Genomic DNA, 22,722 nt, shown 5'->3' with positions numbered 1-22,722 from the left:
CTGCGACTTCCTGCTGCGAGTTTTCAGACGCTGCAGCTGGGATGAGGGAAGCAAAGCGGCGTGGACTACAACTCCCAGCATGCAGCTGACTTCAACACATCAGATCCTGCAGGGAGTCTGAATTTATTCAGAGGTTTAAATCCAAACAGCAGTTCTGCTGCGTCCAGCAGGATCAGAACAAACGACCTCGACTCACAGAGAGATGAACAGCGAAGGATTTCAGGGTGAAGAAAACGCAGCAGCAGCGAATGACGATTATCAGCTTCCTTGTGCCGCGTTGCTAACCTGCATCTACATGTCTGAGCTCAAAATTATACGTGCAAAAATCTCATCGGTCTGTTGGCTGGAGGACGAAAAGTTATTGTCAGTTTATCACTGAAGTTAAACTGGAAATGAACAGAGAAGAACCGACATCAGAACAATCTCAGGATGGAGGGGATCTAATGTCCAAGTTGTTCTGGGTCATTCTGGGGTCTTTTCTCAGACAGATTCACCTGGAAACGTCCAGAGGAAACGTCCAGAAGAAATGTCCAAACGTCCAGAGGAAACGTCCAGAGGAAACGTCCAGAGGAAACGTCCAAACGTCCAGAAGAAATGTCCAAACGTCCAGAGGAAACGTCCAGAGGAAACGTCCAAACGTCCAGAAGAAACGTCCAAACGTCCAGCACTGAGAGAAGATGCTTGAATCTATTCAGTCCAGAGAATCAGCAGATCTTCTCTGAACTTGGCACTGATGGAGCTCTTTACCTGATCTCTGAGAGGAAACTCATTTCAGCAGCTTCTACCTGAGAACTAGTTCCTTCTGTCTGATCTAAGGTCAACATGACGGTCAGAACAAACCAGAGCAGAGCCTGAATTAATGAAGCTCCAATCCGTCCATCGGTCTCCTGCTGCCATTAATCATGAACAAAACATCAAGACGCTTGAACTCTGACCCCAACAGTTCCTCTGGATTTAAACTGCAGAAGCCGACAGAACCACAGAACCTGCAGAAGAAGAGATATTTTGCCAAGAAGAGACTCTAACGCCACATCCGCACTGCAAGGAACGGAACGGGTTCAAAGTGGGCCGACCGTGTTTGCATTAGAACTTCCGGTTCCACCCGGAACCACAAGAGCTGTGGTTCCAATCGGGCCGGCCAAGCGGTTCTGCATAGAACCAGCAGCTGATTGGCCGCTGGTTGCTATGGAGTCAGACGTTGATTTTCCGTTGACAGCTGGCTCTCACTCACTAAACTGTATTTTATTTTGTAAAGAGCGCTGTTTTCAATAATTTTATTATTTTATTATTAATTCCCCTCAATATTCTGCTGTTACCTGGTTCCATGATGAGGGTTTTTCCCTCCGCTACTCGCTGATGAACGAGTACAGACTGAACTGATCGGCCAACGAGGAAAGAGAAACTTTTCCGCCGCATCTCTGAGAAAAGGCTTCGGCCGCTGCATGGAAACCATGTTTAGTTTCAAACATAATGACGTCATGAACAGCGTCATGAACAGCTTCGATGGCCCTCAGTGTAATGCAAACACAACAGGGCTGCAGTTCGGGTGGAACCGGACCGAACCTACTGGTTTGGATTAAACTTCCCAAACCAGAATCTCTCCTCTCCATAAAATGAAACACTTTGAGTTTAAATTGATGACGATCGCAGACAGGCTCGGTGAGGACGAGCCGCCTGATGGAGTCCAACAGAGACAGGAGACATTTTACATGTCGAGTCTTTGAGGACCAGATGGCTAAACTGACCATCTACAGCTCCTCCTCTTTGTCCATCAACAAAACCCAGATAAGAAACTAAAATCATACAAATCTCATTTCCACCAGGACAAAGTTTTGGGTCAAGAAGAAGAAAATCTGAGGATCTAAAATAATCTGATATCAGCTGATTGACACCAGGCTGGTGTCCCAGTACAAGAGTTCATGTTTCAGACCAACTGGTCACCATGGCAACTGGGAGGTCAAATGAAATGACATCACACTTTTATAACACTTTTCAACAGTCCAAGAGTTTCTCAAAGACACTTTAGAAGAAATGAGTCACAATCACACACTGATGATGAGCCTATAAAGCCCTGAGGCAGCCGGACCGACGCCTGGCTACCACCTGGTGCGTCTGACCAACAGGAGGACACAACGGGTCAAACTGGCAACCCACTGATTACAGGGAAAACTTCTACCGCCACCATCGATCAGAATCGTTTATGTTTTTCTTCCTTTTCTTTTTTATTGGCCTCTTTGAACCTTTCTTATTGACAGATTCTAAAAATGTTAAAAACACGAAATGTTCAGGTCTGGTCGCCTGTTTATTTTAAGTGAATTTTCATAAATTAAATGAAACTGTTCTGGTCTCCTGGGTTTATCTGGTTCAAAACCAACAAAATGAACTGAGAGTTTTCAGTGTAGCTAATATCTAACTGATAATTGGTTCAGTCTTTTTCTCAATCATTCTTTATTAATTATACTATTCCATCAAAGTTTTTATTTTTGTAAGGATTTAGGTTTCTGTGTCCCTCCACCCCTGGATTGTCCCTTGTTTTCCCTGTTTCCCTGATTACCTGTTTACCTGTGAGTTTAATCCACCTGTGTCTGTTTCCTCATCGGTCCTTGTTATTTATCTGATGTGTGTTAATCACCAGTTTTTAACAGTGTCTCTGCTGACCTGAGCTACCGGACTTTGTGTGAGAATCATCATTAAAATCATTTTCATCTCAGCCTGAGCCGAACCGCGTCCATCCTCACCACAAACCCAAAACTCATGACAGTTTTTATGGAATAACGCCAAAAAATGAACATCTTAACCACACCCTCAACTGAACAAAACTAGATTTAAAATAGAAAACAATAAAAACCAATTCAGTCTCTTCAACCTCTTGATTAAAAATTAAGTTAATTAGCAATTTAAAAATACTTCCTGGTAAAATTCACAACTCTATATTTTCGCATTTCACACAGAAACTTCAAGGCTTTAAACTCTGAAATTCACATAAAAATATGAACTCAGAGACAAACTGTAAACATATGGCGCCATAAATACATAATTCATCCGATCTGTATCGCAGTAAAACCTCTTTAGGTTATATTTTAATACGCAGCTCAGGGCATTACGGTCTTTAATCAGCTCAGACCCACAAACATAAAGAGGAAAGTTGCACAACTTACCTAGAAATAAGCAAATAAAGGTGATCTGGGTCTCCATTTCATCGTTACATCGAGACAAAAAGACTTTCAGGTTCTTTCTCTCCGCTCCGCGAGGAGGAGCGGAGAGAAAGAGAAAGGGCGTGGTCTGTACTATATATATATATATATATATATATATATTGTGTGTTCCCCCAACCAACAGCTTCCAACCGCAAAAGAAATAAAGATAGATAAATAGAAAATAGATAGAATAATGATGAAAATCAAAATGATCTAAATGGAGTATAAAGAATAAATTTCTACTAGAAAAAAACAAAAACAAACAAAAAATCAGTCAGAAATCCTTTGCTGTGTAACAATAATAAATGTGTGACAGGGACATTACTTTGACATTTGATCCAGGTACCAGGTGACCCGTATCCATAGCAACAAGAGCCTGCGAAACACAGAAAAAGCCTGAGGAATCATGAGGTGCTGCGACAGACCGGCGACCTGTCCAGGTGACCCCGCCTCTCACCTGGAACGTCATCTGGAGAGGCAGCAGCTCCTGACCCCACTGAGGGACAAGGGTGTAAAGAAAATGGATGGATGAATCATGAGGTGAAAGAAAAACAGATAATTCAAACAAAAACGTAAATGGCTAAAAAGTCTAATTTTACAAAAAGTCTGAATTGAGCCTGAAGCTCAATGAAAGTTTCTGATCCATGAATCCAGAGTCGATCTCAGCAGCTTTAACCATGTTGGTCGTTTTTAGTCTTTATCACCTTGATGTGTTTTCAGAAATGGAGACTTTTTAATGTTGGTTTAACGTCCTGCTCGCTGCTTATGGAGATAAATTAAAGTCGGATGTTTGACCTGATACTTTTGGTTTTAAATATTTTAATCAAACAGATCTTTATCTAAGCTCAGTTCAGGAAGGATCTGCTTTCTGGTAGCTGCTCAATGATTTTATTAAAGTGTCTTTATGTCACTTGGTTCCATTTTGAAGACTAATGGGTGATTATATCAGCTTTGCATTATAAAACCTCATGAACCATTTTTACTTTATAGAAACTAACATGTGAAACTGCAACATGTGAAACTGCAACATGTGAAACTGCAACATGTGAAACTGTAACATGTAAAACTGCAACATGTGAAACTGCAACATGTGAAACTGCAACATGTGAAACTGCAACATGTGAAACTGTAACATGTGAAACTGCAACATGTGAAACTGCAACATGTGAAACTGCAACATGTGAAACTGTAACATGTGAAACTGCAACATGTGAAACTGCAACATGTGAAACTGCAACATGTGAAACTGCAACATGTGAAACTGTAACATGTGAAACTGCAACATGTGAAACTGCAACATGTGAAACTGCAACATGTGAAACTGCAACATGTGAAACTGCAACATGTGAAACTGCAACATGTGAAACTGTAACATGTGAAACTGCAACATGTGAAACTGCAACATGTGAAACTGCAACATGTGAAACTGCAACATGTGAAACTGCAACATGTGAAACTGTAACATGTGAAACTGCAACATGTGAAACTGCAACATGTGAAACTGCAACATGTGAAACTGCAACATGTGAAACTGCAACATGTGAAACTGTAACATGTGAAACTGCAACATGTGAAACTGTAACATGTGCCAATAATCAACCTTCAGGAATTTGGTCAAAATATATTGTTTAGTTTGTGACAGTGCAAAAGAGCCACCCATATTAAACCAGAACCAGAACCAGAACCAGGCCCGGTATGAGAGGCCTTCTGCATTCAGGAGACAGAAAAGAGAAACGTTTTGTTGCTTTGACTAGGCCAAAAGGCTGCAGAACAGACCTCTGTTCCCCTTTCAATGGGGTTTTAACAGAAGTATTTTTACCTCTATTTTACCTCCGTATTTAACCTGAGCATGTCAACATCTATTCAGATCTCTGAAGCATTTAAATGTTTATTTAGAGGTTTACATTTTTCAGACCCTGTTCTGGTCGTTCTGTCGAACACTGAGTCCTCTGACTGAAACAACCAAACCACTTCCTGTCATGTGATCAGATGAAAGCAGATCTGTGTCCATCCATTAAAGCCGTCCTGTTAACCAGACGGATGAGAAGCTCGGCGCAGCAGAGGCGTCACGCGACCACCACATCCCCTCAGCCAGCGCTGCAGGAACCACAGCAGAAACTTTCTCACCCTGGCTGACTGCAGACGCCCACGAATGATCGGAAACTCAGAACTTCATCAATGTCTGCAGCAGCATCAGCAGGAGAACCACTTTACTGCTGATCTAACATGTCTGCTGATGATCGTGAAACTCTCAGGTGTTTGTTGGATCCTGCTGCAGCTCCACTGAGCTTCACGGATCAGAACCAACAGAAATGAGCTCAGAGTTTGTTCTGTCTTGTTCAGCCTGAAGGTGAAGCAGCGAAATCAGGCCAACTTTCCATCACTGCTGTTTCCACTGTGGATTGATGAAGCATTTTTATCCTGGGTGCAGCTCAGGACAGAATCCATTAAACTGTGTAAACACTCTCCAGTCAGTCTGAAGCCCGTTAATTACTCTGTAAAGGATGATAACATCGATACGTTTAAGGTTTTATCTGGATGGCATAAAATAAATAACGGTTAAGGAGAAAAACATGAGTTTCCTGTTCCTGTTGGAGGCGCGGCCAGCAGTAGATCGATGGTCTGATACAGGAACCAGTTTGTCACATCGTTGTGTTATTTTGTGTTGGAGTTGGTTGGTTAACATCTGAACCGTTAAAAACTAAATCTGGACCCGAAGAGGTGGAGAGGGAGGTGGAGGATGGTCAACATGGAGGTTTAATGGTTTAAAAAGTCAGGACGTGATGTCAGCAACAAACATCCAAACTGGCCTGGATGATAATCAGCTGACCGCAGGGCCGTGCAGAGACCACTAAAGGGGCAGGTGCTCAAGCCCCCCCCAGGCCCCCACTCTGCACCTGCCTGGCTGACCTGATTCCTTCCTGCTGCTGTGGACATTTTCTTTGGTTCTTAAACCAAAAATGACCAAGAGGCCATGGGAGGAAACGGGTGGGTTTATTCCTGCACACACTTTGGACTTCACTGTTTGAAAATATATATATATACTTACAACAATGTAGACAAAACAATAACTAAAAGTCTCTTACAACAGTTGAAAACAAAAGTTAATTTAATCTGAAACGTCAAGTTCAAAAAGTGGTCAAAGGAATTATTTTATGAAATCCTCCTTTTATCTCCCAGAATGTTCTTAAACATTTAAATTAATCCAGGTTTAAAAGTAATATAAACAATTACAAATATAATAATCATTTCCAGATTTTGGTTCTAAACTAAGTTAAAGAGAAACGGCAGTGATAGATCTCATGATTTATAAAACATGTCTCCATCACAGCCAGTTCCTGCTGGTTCAAACATTAACTGATGCAAATATTCAAATACGACATGCAAATATCTGCTTTGCCTTGTAAATTTGATCTGATATGAAAACAGAACAACTGAAAGTTTCACTTCCAGATTCTCCTTAAAGCTGCAGCATGTGACATTTAAACAGATTATGTTTCATACGTGTTTTATAAACCATGTTCCAGATAATCTGAGAACAGATTCTCCTCCGTTCAGCCGTCTGACAGGAATGCTAATGCTAGTTAGCATGGCCACAGATTACGGTGGATAAATGGTTTCATTGTGATGATAACTGATTTCTCATGTATTAGGACATCTATCAGCGTGAACATAAGGATGACTGACAGCGTTAAGCCCCTCCTCCTGACTCTGATTGGTCGTTTTTCACTGAGCATTGGGACCAGTCCGATCTGGACCGTATGTTCAGTCAGTAAGATTCGCTTCCCTCATTCTGAGGTAATGAGGAAACCAGTCAGTGCTCTGTTGTGGTGATGCTGCCTTGGAGCAACCTGGTTGCTAACATCATGCTAACCTGGTTGCTAACATCATGCTAACCTTGTTACTATGGAGATAAACCAGTGGAGCATCCATGAAGCAACACCAGCTGTTACTGGACCGGGTCGGGTTAAAGGTCTGCAGAATCTAAAAGATCCGACCAAACATATATATAAACGATTAACCATGTCCTGCATGCTGGCAGTAAATCAGCAGATAGGTGGTCATAATGTTATGAGGTCAGTGATTTAATGTTGGGTCCAGCAGAAGGACAGCAGGCTGGTTGCTAACCAACCAAAGGTCCTAAACAGCCGGCAGACGTTCAGTGGTGAACGGACCGACTCGATTCTCATGTCCAGCATTTTCAGATCAGACTGAAGTTTTTCATCATGAATCTTTTCTACCTGGTAACCTGAAGAAGTTCAGAACCATGAAAAACCTCAGATGTTTGCAAAACCAACGAAAACCAACCAACCTTAATGCGACCCGCATTAAGCCATCAGGTTCCCCACGTGATCCTGTCCCTCCACCTTTTTTTAAAGATATTTTATCTAGCATACTTTAGCCTGTTCTTGCAATTATAAATAGCAGTCTGTCCTCAGGTGTGGTCCCTGCTAGATTTAAACATGCAGTAGTGCAGCCATTGCTTAAAAACCTGGCCTTGATCCGACTGTTCTGGCTAATTATCGGCCGATTTCGAAGCTGCCTTTTCTTTCTAAGGTTTTAGAAAAAAATGTGTTCTGTCAGCTGACACAGTTTTTAGATGACAATGGCATTCTGGAGGTTTTTCAGCCAGGTTTTAAAACTCTTCATAGCACAGAATCTGCTTTAATAAGAGTTTTTAATGACATCCTTCTTGCATGTGATTCTGGTCACCATGTTGTTCTGATTTTACTTGACCAAACTGCTGCCTTTGATACAGTAGATCACGATATTTTAATATCGAGATTACACCACGTTGTCTGCGACAGACTGGCAACCTGTCCAGGTGACCCCGCCTCTCGCCCGGTACGCTAGCTGGAGATGGGCACCAGCAACCCTCCCGACCCCACCAAGGGACAAGGGTGCAAGAAAATGGATGGATGGATGGATGGATGGATGGATGGATGGATGGATGGATGGATGGATGGATGGGTGGGTGGATGGATGGATGGATGGATGGATGGATGGATGGATGGATGGATGGATGGATGGATGGATGGATGGATGGATGGATGGATGGATGGATGGATGGATGGATGGATGGATGGATGGATGGATGGACATCACGTTGTAGGTATTGGTGGCACTGTTCTTAAATGGTTCTGGTCCTACCTGGAGGACAGAACATTTTCAGTGAATATTAGTGACTCTGAATCATCTGCTGCTTTAATGCCTTATGGTGTCCCGCAGGGCTCAATTCTGGGCCCACTGCTTTTCTCTCAGGAAATATGGGATTTCATTTCATTGCTATGCTGATGACTGTCAGATTTATTTGCCCCTGAAGCAGAAGGATGTATATTCCATTAAACATCTCCTGGCATGTCTTGGTGATATTAAAGCTTGGTTGGCCTTGAACCTTTTAAGTTTTAATGAAAAGAAAACAGAGGTGATGGTGTTTGGACCCAGTGGCTCCTGAGTCCTCCTCTGTTGACCTTTGACCTTTCGAGGTTTATTTTAAACCCGTTATTACAGATCTTGGTTTTAAGGTGATTTTAAACTGGACAGCCAAATCAGAGCCGTGGTTAAGTCCAGCTTTTATCATTTAAGGCGACTGGCGTCAGTGAAATCTTTTCTTTCCATTTTGAAACAGTGATCCAGGCTTTTATTTCCACTCGGTTGGATTACTGTAACTGCCTTCATCTGGGAGTCAGTCAGTCGCTGCAGCTGGTTCAGATGCTGCTGCACCACTTTTAACAGGAACTGGAAAGAGGGAGCATGTGACCTCTGACCCCTGACCTGGCCTCACTTCACTGGCTGCCTGTATATTTCAGGATTCATTTAAAAATTCTCATGTTTGTATTTAAATCACTGCATAATCTCGCCCCGGCTGACCTCTGAGCTTCTTCACCCCTACGTACCCCATCGGTCTCTCAGGTCCAGCTGCTCCTGGAGGTCCAGAGGTCCAGGAGGCTCAGAGGGTCAGAGCTTCTCTGTCATGGGCCCAAAGTTATGGACCGACTTGCCTTTGCAGGTCAGAGACGTCCCTTCACTGTCCACTTTTAAAGCTCGTCTTAAAACCATCTATTTTATTTAGCTTTCAACTCCAGCAGGATCTAGTTTTAAAGTGTATGTTTTGTTTTTAAACTGTAAGTTTTTATTTTTTTATTGTTGTGTTTTAATGTGCAGCACTTTGTATCAGCTGTGGTTGTTTTAAAGTGCTTTATAAATAAAGTTGGTATGTATGGAATGATAAAACCAACCACACCCACAATGCAACAGGAGCTTTGTTGAGCCACATAATGTCATGCTGCACGTCTGAAATCATCCACTGGAGCTGCAGCCACATGTCTGAGAGGAGCTGAAAGGCATGAAGACACAAACATGACCCAACCTGCAGTCAGGCCATCTGGTTCTCCAGGGTTTTGGTTCAAGACGATTCATTGAAAGAGGAGTGAAGTAAAACTGAGTTTTAAAACCATCAGGTTCCTCCTGGAGCTGCTCCTGGTCCAGCCTCTGTTTCTATGCATCCATCCGTTTCCCACCTGACAGGCAGGTAAACTCAGGTCGACTGTTGTTTTTCTCTTTATCGTCACACTGAGTCTCTTCAGTCTGACTCTTCCTGAGTCTGAACTCACATCACAAACATGTAATCATGTCGTAGAACAGCTGGTTTTATTGCTTTGCATCAGAGCATCAGGCTGACAGACATGTTGAGCTGGAGTCCAGTGGAAACAGTCAGTCAGATTGAATCTGTTTGATGTTTGTGGCTCAGCTGTACTTCCTGTTCTAACAAAGCAGAAACAAAACCCTCCACTCTGCACCTGCAACAACAATGACTTCATGAAGACTCTCTGTCTGCAGGGGAATAATCCATAACTAAAGCTTTTACTGCACCAACAACAGGCTGAGAGAAACTCTGCATTAAATAACCATGTGACCTGCTTTAATATGATGTTATATGTGGGATATGATCCAACAGATCAGATCAACTCCAGAAGAACGTTCTGCAGAATATGAGTCAAGAACAAACTGCAAGAGCTGAACCAGCTAAACAAGAGCAGGAACCAGACAGACAGGCAGGTTCTGCACATGATTTTCTTTAGTTCTGTTTTATAACATCACTGAAGAAAGGAGCCTCTGGTGTTTCTCATGTTTCCATTTTCCATTTCTCTCAGTCATCATGATTCTGTTTTCAGGGTCAACAACCGTCTCTGAGTTCAGGGTGACCCGTCCTCCTTAAAGTGAAACTGGAGAAGTCGGTTCATTTATGTGACAGAAGCAGAAAACAGGTGATTATTGTTGAACCTGCTGAATAAGAAAAACATGAAAGAAAAACCATGGAAATAATTTAAAGGAGAAAAAAGGTCAAAATATTTTATCACAAAATAATGAAAGCAGTGAAATAACATGTATTCATTAAAATGACTGATATTAGAAAATAAATCATTATTTACATCCAGAGACTGAATCCTTTCCTGTCGGTCGTCATGGCAACGACGTTACCTGAAGGCCGCCTCCATCCGCCTGACGATCCGAGGCAGATGGACGGAGCAGCAGGTCTGAGTTTGGATTTGATGTTTCAGATCTGTGAGGTTTGATGATGTGGACAGACAGACGGGACCAACGGCGGGTCGGCGGGTCGGCGGGTCGGCCGGAACCAGGAGGCGATCCAGACTTTCATTACTGATGACCGAAACGTTCTGGTCACATTTTGTCTCTGTGGACGTTGAATCCTGATATTAACACTCAGGTGTCGGTTTTGTACCTTTGGTTCAACATTTTATTTTGTATTTTTAATCTTTGAGGTATTTCTTAGCGTTATAATCTTAGTTTCACTTTTTAAATCTTTTTCCTGTTTTATTTTGATAATCTCTGTCAGGATCTTGGTTTTTCTCTGATTTATATTTTGTTCATATCTTTGGCTGGTTATTCTTCCTCTAGTTATCCTTGTTGGTGTTTCAGTTCATTTCTCTTCCTCTCACAGCTGCGTCTTGTTTTCTAATCAGGTCCATTGTTCAGCAGGGCGTCCTCTGTCCTCTGTCCTGTCCTCTGTCTTGTCCTCTGTCCTGTCCTCTGTCCTGTCCTCTGTCCTGTCCTGTCCTCTGTTCTGTCCTCTGTCCTCTGTTCTGTCCTCTGTCCTGTCCTCTGTCCTGTCCTCTGCTCTCTGCTCTCTGTTCTCTGTTCTGCAGAATCTACAGATCCGACCGTCATTTATTCCTCTTGCTGTTATCTTCATGCCACTCGGTTCCTGTTTTAGTTTTTCCCAGAGCTCTCTGTGTTTGAATCTGCTCTCCGCCTCTGACCCATCATCACTTTATGACAGTAAATCTTCTCTACTTCCTGTTTTCCAGTTTATTGCTGAAAAGGCAGATCGTGGCTTCGACTCATGAATGTTTTTGAATTCGCTGATTTGACTGGATCAGAGATGAAGTTGCTTTGTCAGCTATTTGGATATGTATGAAAAAATAGTTCCTAATGATTTCAATATTTCAGAATATATTGGGGCAGCGTCTGCCGTGAAGCGGGCGCTGTACCGGTCCGTCGTGGTGAAGAGAGAGCTGAGCCAAAAAGCGAAGCTCTCAATTTACCGGTCGATCTACGTTCCCACCCTCATCTATGGTCATGAGCTTTGGGTCATGACCGAAAGAACGAGATCACGGGTACAAGCGGCCGAAATGGGTTTCCTCCTCCGCAGGGTGGCTGGGCTCTCCCTTAGAGAGAGAAGCTCGGTCATCCGGGAGGGACTCAGAGTAGAGCCGCTGCTCCTCCACGTCGAGAGGAGCCAGTTGAGGCTCGGGCATCTGGTCAGGATGCCTCCTGGACGCCTCCCTGGTGAGGAGTTCTGGGCACGTCCCACCGGGAGGAGGCCTCGGGGAAGACCCAGGACACGCTGGAGGGATTACGTCTCTCGGCTGGCCTGGGAACGCCTTGGGATTCCTGGAGGAGCTGGAAGAGGCTGGGGAGGGAAGTCTGGGCCTCCCTTCTGAAGCTGCTGCCCCCGCGACCCGACCCCGGATAAGGGGAAGAAAATGGATGGATGGATGGAGAATATATTTAATGTCAAAGACGAAAATATGTTAGTTTTTTATATGTTGTTGCAGAACAAAAGGCTTCCTGTGTGTCGGTTGGTTAAAGGCTTCATTGTTCTTTAACTGATGGTTGGTTAAAGGCGAGTTCCTCATTTATAACGATGTCGGTTGGAGGCGATGAGACAAGCAGCTCTGTGTTTACTGAGCAGCAGAGCTGGAGACAGGCTGGAGACAGACTGGAGACAGACTGGAGACAGGCTGGAGACAGGCTGGAGACAGGCTGGAGACAGGCTGGAGACAGGCTGGAGACAGGCTGGAGACAGGCTGGAGACAGGCTGGAGACAGACTGGAGACAGACTGGAGACAGGCTGGAGACAGACTGGAGACAGGCTGGAGACAGGCTGGAGACAGGCTGGAGACAGACTGGAGACAGGCTGGAGACAGGCTGGAGACAGGCTGGAGACAGGCTGGAGACAGACTGGAGACAGGCTGGAGACAGGCTGGAGACAGACTGGAGACAGGCTGGAGACAGACTGGAGACAGACTGGAGACAGGCTGGAGACAGACTGGAGACAGGCTGGAGACAGGCTGGAGACAGACTGGAGACAGGCTGGAGACAGGCTGGAGACAGGCTGGAGACAGGCTGGAGACAGACTGGAGACAGGCGGACGTTAAAAAAGATAAATAAACCATAAAACAGAGAAGTTAATAATAATCGTCATAGAGTCGCATGTTGAACTTTAACCTGTTAGCTCACAGCATGATTTGCTTAAATATATTTGCATAAAGGTGATCAGTGAGTTCAGACGCAGTTTGTCGGTTATTTATCTGTGGAAGCAGAAAAAGTCAGAACAGAGAAATAATCCGATCAGATCCCAGCAGCTGGTCAGGATGGAGCTGAAGGAGGAAACTTCAGAGTTAAATGAATAAATTCATTTTCTGCTGCTGAAATTTTACTTTCACAGTTTTAGTTTCAGTTTGTCACATTTCAAACGCAGCGGTTTTAACTTCAACCAGAGTGTCTGCAGCCTCCTGGCCTTCATGTTCACAGGTTCAGGTTTGTGTCTCTGATGTCTGACTTCATATGATGAAATTATATCATAATTATTTCACCAACATGCAGCCGGATGAAGCTGAAGGTGCAGAAAATGATCCTCAGACTAAAACACAGAAAAGATTCAGACGTTGAATCTGAAGCCTCTGAGTTCATGTTGGTCAGATGAGGAAGTTTCTGATATTTTCTGATATTTTATGGTTATATTTAATTTCTGCTTCCTGTTTCTTCTCAGATCCATTTCATTGGGCCAGGAGTCTGTTGAATAAAGTGATCATCCTCTCTGATAGTTTCCACCTTCGTGTCTCTGGTTGTTTTCTGATGTTTGGTGTTTAGGTGTGAAACCTGAAAGCAGCTCTTCGTCTCTCTCAGGGTCTGAATGACGTGAGGAAAACTTTGAGGTCAAACCTGAAACCGACTCGGCTCATCAGGTATTGTTTCCCCCGTGAAAAGAGACGTCGGCACGGCGACCACAACCACAGGCCCGGTTCTGTCAGAGAGCCGAGCCCAAGCTGCTCTGTGTTCAGCTGCGAGGAAGATGAAGGTTTTCAGAAACATCAAACAGTCTGGGGTTATTTAAAGGGGCAGCGTCACATAAAATCTACTTTTTTCAGCTTCATGTCATGTTTAGTGTTTTTCCCTCATCAAAACACCTGAAGTGTTGCTTTGATTCTTTCTCACATGTTTGAGAATCATGACGTCATGGAGGCGGAGCTTCAGAAAGAGCTGGAGGTTTTAGAGACAGAGGCCTAAATTACAAAGTCAAATTTCTTTCAAGTCATAATTGATATGTGACTTTTTTTTAAAACAGAGAGTAATATGCTTGATTGTGCTATAAAATGGCGCCATGTGCCTGGAAAACAGAGTACTGGCCCTTTAAATCAGGAAAAACCTAAATGAAATCAGTTTAGCGTGACTTCATTTACAATGTGTGTTTATGTATCTTGTATTTGCTCCTCCACCCCGATCTCCACTCATGAATCTGATTCCAGTTCCTCGTTCATCGTTCAGAATGTTTTACATTCATCCATAATGTGTTCATCAAATGAGAAATTTTAAACATAACAAAAACAGAAAATATGAACTAAAACACCAGAAGTTTCTACTTTAATCATATTTGACATAAGCTGACACAGGAATAGTTAAACTTCTGTTGTCTTTTAAACTCAAATATTTTAATACGTGTATTCCTCAGGCCGCTAGATTAGCCTCTACTTCCCTCTGGTGGATGCTAGGAGTACTGCAGGCAGCAGCAGCTGACGATGCCTGATCAGATTTGATCATTATGTCCAAAGTGGCTGCAATTAGTAGATTTAATGAAGGACAAATGTTTTTTTCTTTTTGAAGTTGCAGGAAATAAAATAAAAACTATTAAATGAAGTCATGCATTAATCACCTCCAGCCTGGATTTGATCACCAAACAGTTTCATGTTTTCATCTTTCCACCGTTAAAAATGGATCAGAACCAACTGTTAGAAAATAATCATCTGCTTTAAGAGCTGATCTGTTTCTGCCTGATATGACGGATCTGCAGCCAGAACTAATATTATTATAATATTGTGATATTCTCTGATATCTGCCTGTTTTCTTCTTTCCTCTTTGAGCTGAAAAGCAGAATAATCATCCTGACTCTACTGAACACGGAGCATAAAGCTGAATATGATCACAATGTTAAGGTGGAAAGACATCATTAATGATTTTAGAAAACAAACTGTGATACACTTTAATATGGGAAAGTTTTTAATGTCTTTTCATCACCTGATGTCCATCAATCTACTGAGATTAAGTGGAAAACAAGTCAGTCGTCTCAGGAGGGGACAATAATAATAATAAAGTCAGAATAATTTATATTAAAGTTTTAGCATTACTGAGAGAAACGGCTCCATCTGAGCCTCTTCAGACCAGATTAGCAGGTTAAGCTTCAACGTTCAGGACAGAAAAACGTTGAACAAGTTTGACTTGTTGGGAAGGATTGAAAGAGAAAACATCTTTTCAACTTAAACTGAAAGTTCATTACAGTCTATAAAAGACTTCAAGTTATTGATTGATCAGTTCAGCTGTTTTACCAAGCTGAAGCAAAAAAAAAAAACTTTAGTGCAAACTGAGCATCTGCACAGTGTAGCATGAGATTAATCTCTGTTAAAGCAACACTATGAAATCCATAGCAGAGCATCTGTCTAAAGCACGTGGCGTCTGAGTTTAGATTCTTACTTAACATCAGTTTGACAGAGAAAAACATCCATAAGAGTCTGATTTAACTAGACAGTAAATCTGCAGAAAACTGGAACATTTCCTAAAGATCAAGTCTTCATAAATCTGTTAATGAAACAAAATATTCAATCAGGTTTAATAATATCTGTATAGAATCAGACACTGCTGTACACATCGAAGTAAAAAGAAAGACACCAGACAGAGTAAACACAGAAGTTTACATCCAAACACAGAAGATCATAAACATGAGATACATTAATAAAATATTAACCTGGAATAATATTTTGGAACCAAGGTTCATGAAAATGTATTTATCGGAAAATGTGATGGTTGTCTTGAAGAAAAGCTTCGTCTCTTTACTGAAACCATCAAAAGGTACGACAGAAAAAAATACTTTTAAAAGTACATGAATCTTATTTTCAAAGTGCAAACTGTTTCACTTTGCATTTGTGAGCATCTACCAGTCTTTCTGTAAAATCAGATCATAGAGGATGTGGACTCGTAATTTCTAGGACTCTCCTGTCGATTTTCTCTCCTCACCTGGAAAACAGTAAGTCCAAAAGAGTTAACAAAAACAAAACATTTTAAGCAGCAGCTGAATAATTTTCTGTTGTAAGAGATTACAACTGTTTTCTGATGTTACAGATGGACTAGAAGAATAGGAAACAAAATATATTTACTTTTAAACAAGAATTAAGATCTGAGAGGTTTAGATCCCGTTTAGTTGACTGTTAAAATAAGCTGTGGGTGATATGAAATATTCCACTGTTTTTGTCTCTGAACATTTTCATTATCTTAGCATGTTTTTAGCACTGTTGACTGTTCTGATAAAAGCATTTTGTCTTCCTCTCATTTTCAGCTATGATGCACAGATGATGATGGAAAATGTAAATCTGCTGGTTCGAACAATGAAGAGACTTAAAAAGCATAGTAGTGATGAAGAGCGGACCTCCAGAACCTCCAGACAGTAACTGTGTAGTGAATTTGTCGATATAACTTGATTCCAGTTTGTTTTAATACAGGAAATCATTTGGTCAGTATGTTTTTCAAGGATGAGGTCCATTTTTTATAATCCAGGCAGTGATGGTCAATGTTTTGGATTAATTATTTAAACTGAATTTGGCCGCCATTTCTGCATCCAATCCCAGATGAGATATTTTTCATTTTCTTTTTGCATGATGTTCGTCTCACATCCTCCATGTTTTCTGATCTGCTCTGTGTCACACAGACTCGGAATCACAGAACAACTGAAGCTTCAGCATCTGGACTCTTTAGTTTTAATTGCTAAAATAAATTCAGATTTAACTAATAATACAAAGGCACATGAACCAACTGAGAGTCCTCCAAGCTCTGGTTGACAACATCTTCTAAAATCCGAGATAAAGCTACAGTGAAGTAATTTCCTCTATTGTAAAATCACAAATTTACAGCAAACAAATATATTTGTAAAGTGAACCACTGTTTTAACCAGTGTAGGCTGGTCAGCGATGGCCTCTATGGGACAGTTTTAAGACCAGAACCACTGCAGACCCAAAAGAACATGAAGAAATTCAGGCAAAAAACAAAAACAAACAAAACTCAGTGATCCTGAAGGCTTCTGGGAAAATATTCAGTGGACTGAAGAGACAAAGCTGGATGTTTTTGTAAAGTAAATGTGTAAAACATGTCAATTATAATGTCCAAATTAAATTAGTGCTTGAGGATAGTAATAAGAATATAATTTAAATGTCTTATTAATAGAACCATGAATTCTGCTCTGGAGTAGAAAGCCTTTAAGCCAAGTGTTTGCTCATCATTTCATCACTTTAAGCTGCAACAACCAGAAGCTGTGGCGTTAACCCTCCGGTGGTCCAGTCAAAGTCTGACCTTAAATCCAACTGAGATGCTGAATAGAATAAACTAGAGTAGAACACAATAGAGATAGAAGATATGATAAAGTATAAATTTAACTGCTTTCACTTACCATTACTGCACGTCTAAAGTTTCTTCTTCTGATATTTATGATGGCCAGTATCATCAAACCCAAACCCACACCCACAGCTGTCAGCCAAATCCATGTACGAGTTCCCTCTATAAAGGGATGAAAATGTTAATATTTTTATGTTTCAAGGAAGCAAAAATTGCTTTGCTAACACACTGAAATATTCATGACAGATAATTTAACTCACTTGCATCAAGAAAACACAGATATAAATGCAAATCAGTTTTAATTCACACTTTACAAACTAAATAATTCAGTTCTGAGTTTCAGCAGATGTTCAGAGCATTTATGGATCCAGCACAGCAAATTCAGAAGTGTCAGATTACCAGTGCAAGTGTGGAATGTTAAGAATACAGTGTTAATTCAACGAGTGTTGGTGAGTGTTAGATTCCTTAAAGTGTCCTAAAGAGTTAGTCCAGTCCAGTGTTGATTTAGGTAGCTTATATACAGTGGTGGGAAGTAACAAAGTACAAGTACTTCATTATTGTACTTAAGTACAGTTTTCGTGTATCTGTACTTTACTTAAGTAGATTTAATAATGGGTACTTTCTACTTTTACTCCACTACATTTTACAGTAAGTATCTGTACTTTCTACTTCACTACATTTCTACAAACTGTCACGTTACTCGTTACATCCAAGTCGCGTTGCTCTTTTTTTTCCGTTAAAATGTGAAGTTCAGGGATTTAAGGTGGCGCCGTAAAATCCCAGCAATAACGTGACTTAGTGTCTGTTGTCACCCATCGGCTCCACCTTTACTCGCACGCGGAGCTCCAGACATGCGCAGTGGTTTCCTCTGAGCGTCAGTAATATAACAGCTGCATAAATCATAGATATGGCGACATGTAAAATGAGCAGCGCTTCGCTTTCACAGACGGTGGGACTTTGTCCACACTTGGAAGGAAAGCTTAAAGAAAGGTAAGATCTGTGGACGTGATGCTAGCTAAGCTAGCTGTACAGAGACACATGTTGCATCTGCATGGAAAAAAGTTGTCACTCATGCGCTGAATTACTGTGTGGAGGTGTTGATTGAGGTGTTGCATATATGGGACAACGCTGTGACCAAAGTGCAGTATAGTAATATGACATTCATGGACGATCCGATTCTTCTGGACGGATCTTTACTAATTCCGATAGGACTGAAGCCTCACTGAGAGCCGTTCTTTGTTCTTGTGATGCTCTGCGTACACTGCAGTAGCTATTTTATTTCATTAAAATATCCTTATATTTCAATCAATCAATCAATCTTTATTCCAGACCAAAAAGGTCCATAAAAAAGATAAAAACAAAATAAGAGAAAAGAAATAATAAAATAAAAATAAAAAAATAAAAATAAAAAAAACATGACATTCACTGAGTCACAAATAAGTGATGACACCAATGTTTCCACAATCTTGAGAAAAATCTCACTGTACTAAAAACAGGATTTACTAAAATTGCAATTATATTATTGCATGACAGAAAATCTACACATACATCTATACATGAGATTCCTGAGCACAGCTGCGCATGTGGGAACATCATTATGTACAAACATATGGCTAGCACTGCTCCATCTAGGCACTCTGAGTAGGAGCCTCATGCCGTCATTGTAGGCCACATAAAGTTTCTGCAGGCTACTTTTGTTGTATCTTCGCCACAGATGGGCCGTGTAAAGTGAAGTGCAAAAAGCTTTAAAAAGAGCTATCTTCACAGAACATATACTAAACTTTCTGACCAAAGTATTAGCTTGTGCATACATCATACAATACTGCCTACGAATGTCACAATCATCACACAGGTCATCAGTTATGTAATGTCCCAAATATTTAATTTCATTGCATCTGTTGAGGACAATGCCAGATAAAGAGAAGTCAGGGGTTATCAGATGCTTATCTGCCCTACTTCTAACAATCATAACGTTGCTTTTCTTAGCATTATATTTGATGTCAAAGTCACAACCATATTGGGAACAGACCCTTAATAGTTGTTGAAGGCCAGCACTATATGGACTTAAGATTACCAAATCATCTGCATACATTATGTGATTGATTATGTGGTCACCAACTATACAACCTGTTTTACAACAATTCAGGCGCGTTGATAGTTCATCCATGTAGATGTTAAAAAGGTAAGGGGACAGTAAACTTCCCTGCCTTACTCCGTTACCAACTTTAAAGGAATCAGACATTGTGTTGGCCCATTTTACAAACATTGATTGATGACCATACCAGTAGACCAGAATTCTAATTAGATATTTGGGTCCACCTCTGCTTTCTAACTTGCCAAACAGTTTTTGGTGATTCACACGATCAAATGCTTTAGAGGCATCAATAAAACATATAAATACTGTAGTGTTGTGCAAATTATACAAGTCTAAAATCTCCTGTAGTGCAAAAATACACATGTCTGTGCCATGTTTGGGTTTAAAACCGAATTGATTATCGGAGGTCAAGAGAAACTCTTCCAGCCTATTTAAAAGGACTCTTTCTAAAACTTTCGACAAACTACTAGCTAAAGCTATGGGTCGGTAATTCTCCAAAGAGCTAATCTTACCTGCTTTATCTTTAATAATTGGTACCAGAATGACAGATAACATTGAATTAGGTAACAGACCATGTACTAGACAGCCAGTGAAACACATAGAAAGTAATGCGCAAAGTTTCTTACTTGCATTTTTCAAATGCTCAGAGGAAATGTTATCCATCCCACAGGCCTTGGTGTCTTTCAGTGTCACAATTGCATGATATATTTCTTGTGGGGATACATTCACACTCTCATTACTGTGAATATTTGTCATTTCAAAAGTGTCACTTTTGACACAATTAAACAGTGCACTGTAGTGCTCCTTCCATAACTGAGTGATTTCTTTTACACCACTAACACCGTCAATAGTAGCTGGAAGTGATGTTTTGCAGTTATTTACTTTCTTTATTTCTTTCCAAAAGTCCTTAACATTATTATTTCCTAACTTTCTAGCAAGAGAGTCAGACCTCATAGTATTTTCATTTCTCCTTATAAATCTTAAAACATATTTAAAATTTGCATTTGCTTGTTTTTTGTATTCAAACAAGGGGCCATGTCTCTGTTTACCTGAATCAACCCATGCTTTAAGAGCCCTCCTGGCCTCTGCATGATGTTCTCTTACATAGTCGTTCCAGCCTGGCTTGGTGCTATATGAGCTGGTTTTATGCAGTGGCTTGCTTGAGGTAAGGAGGGACTTCACAACATTCTCATACAAGGTACATAACTCAATACCATGTTGGGGGTCTTTACAATTCATATCACGGCACGAGATTGCTCCCTTTGGTAAGTATATATTGCTAAACATGTTGTTCGTTCGATAACAATAATCTGATAGATCTTTGTCAGTCAAGTTATCCCATGCTATTTTTCCTATGCTTGTATTATAGTCTGCAAGCAAAACAGAAGGTATGGAATTCATGGTTACACATAAGGAAAATGGTAAATGATCACTGGTGGCAAATTCATAATTAACACGAATGCCCTGGATGGAGTCATGAGCATCAGCTGTACAGATACAATGATCTAACCATGAAGTTGTATGCCATGCATCACTAATATAGGTATATTTAATTGGCGAATAAATAAAACAAGAACGTAGGAACGCAGAGCATGCTCATTGCTCTTTGTTTTCGTCTCCTGTCATGGTGGCAGACGTTGCAGCAGGAGGGAGGATGAGAACAGTCACGGTGCTCCTCCTGCTTGGTTACTTCTTGCTTATTGGGCCTTGGACAGTGTTCATAGTTGAGCGTTGTTAATTGCTACGTTTAATGGTGCAGACAATTATTATTTGTGACATTGGCAATATGGGCAACCGCACAGGGTGTTATTTTTTTAGGGATGGCAGGAGACCTCTGTGTATTGTGGCACAGAGATGGAAGCAAAACAGAATGAAGAAGAGTTTGAATTGTCACTGGTTAAATTTATTTCAGCTCTAAGTATTTAATATCTAGGTGTTTTTATGGGAAAGTGAATCTTTCAGATCAATTTGAGAAGCAGTTTTGATAGGTGCACTTAATGTTATTGTCATGTAGCACGGGGTGCTGGTTTTGATTTGGTCTTGGGTTCAGTGGTCCAGACTACAACTCTGCTACGAGGCTCCTTGGTTCCATGTCCTCCACTGCCAGTTGGATTTCTTTCAAAATAAATGTGTGGCAAAAAAAGTGAAGCTCATGTTATGTTAGGACAGGAGACAAAATGTTTCCATCCCTGAAATTATGATGCATAGAATCACATATCTAAGTCTAAACTATGTTACAGAGTAAACTCAATAAAAACATGCTTTATCTGTGGCATTGTTCATTAAAATACCACATTTCTAATGTATTAAAATTAAATACAATCGGTTCACTGAATAATATTGTATTGGGGATTAGGTAATGCATTCAGCGAGTACTTTTACTTTTAATACTTAAGTATTTTTAAAAGCCAGTACTTTTTTACTTTTACTTAAGTAAAATGTTAATGTGGTACTTTGACTTTTACTTAAGTACATTTTTGTCTGTGTATTTGTACTTTTACTTAAGTAAATTTTTTGAGTACTTTCTCCACCACTGCTTATATAGCAAGGTGCTCCATTGTTGACTCATGGTTGCTAAAACTTTACCAGACTGACTGATTTTAGTGACATAGTGGGTGTAAAATATTGAATAAAATGTTGTGCCACATGACTGGCTTTTTTCACTTATATTTGACTTTATGACACACAAAACTACAAATTAATCGTCCTTATTTTCTCCAGGTGCATTCTGGGTAAAGCTTGTCACCAACATCATCATCAGTCACTTGGCAACAAATAGCAAACTAGCTAGAGCTACGGACCATTAACATGTTTTGAATTTGTGTTGTTTCATCATTAGTGACCAGCAGCCTGGTGTTTCTGTTCTTCTCTTGGTTTGTTGTTCTTCATGTCAGATGGATTCAAAATGACAGAGTCGCTCTCTGTGGTGGTGAAACTTGTTAGCTCCGCTGTTGTGGGCATGTCTATGTTGTAAAGTTAAATTATCATGGGCTTTATTATTTGGGCCCGGCCATTAGCCCCGACGCCGTCTTGTTCCGCTACTACGTCACATGTATGCCTGAGGAGCGGAGGCAGCAGTATGGCGTCTTGTCTGGAGCTTATTGTAACAAGGTAAGTTCCATGTTAAAATGATCATGTTTTTGACCATTTCTTATGGAGGCATTATTTTTCCTTTTACACGAGTATTTATTCATATACACAGTTTGCTTAACGTAGGTTTATTTGTTTGGACTGTTTATTATCTTAACC

General features: G+C 40.8%; 1 protein-coding gene across 1 annotated transcript in view; it reads left to right on the top strand.

Moving 5' to 3' along the window:
• LOC103472310 (C-type lectin domain family 9 member A-like) overlaps positions 1-22,722 on the top strand; it is a 182,306-nt gene that overhangs the window by 89,970 nt on the left and 69,614 nt on the right. The gene's annotated exons all lie outside the window — the stretch shown is intronic.

Source organism: Poecilia reticulata, chromosome 1 (genome assembly GCF_904066995.2).
Source record: "Poecilia reticulata chromosome 1, P_reticulata-male-v2, whole genome shotgun sequence".
Classification (NCBI taxonomy): domain Eukaryota; kingdom Metazoa; phylum Chordata; class Actinopteri; order Cyprinodontiformes; family Poeciliidae; genus Poecilia; species Poecilia reticulata.
The sequence above is the reverse complement of the archived record's forward strand: the minus strand, read 5'-3'. Positions and strand labels throughout refer to the sequence as shown.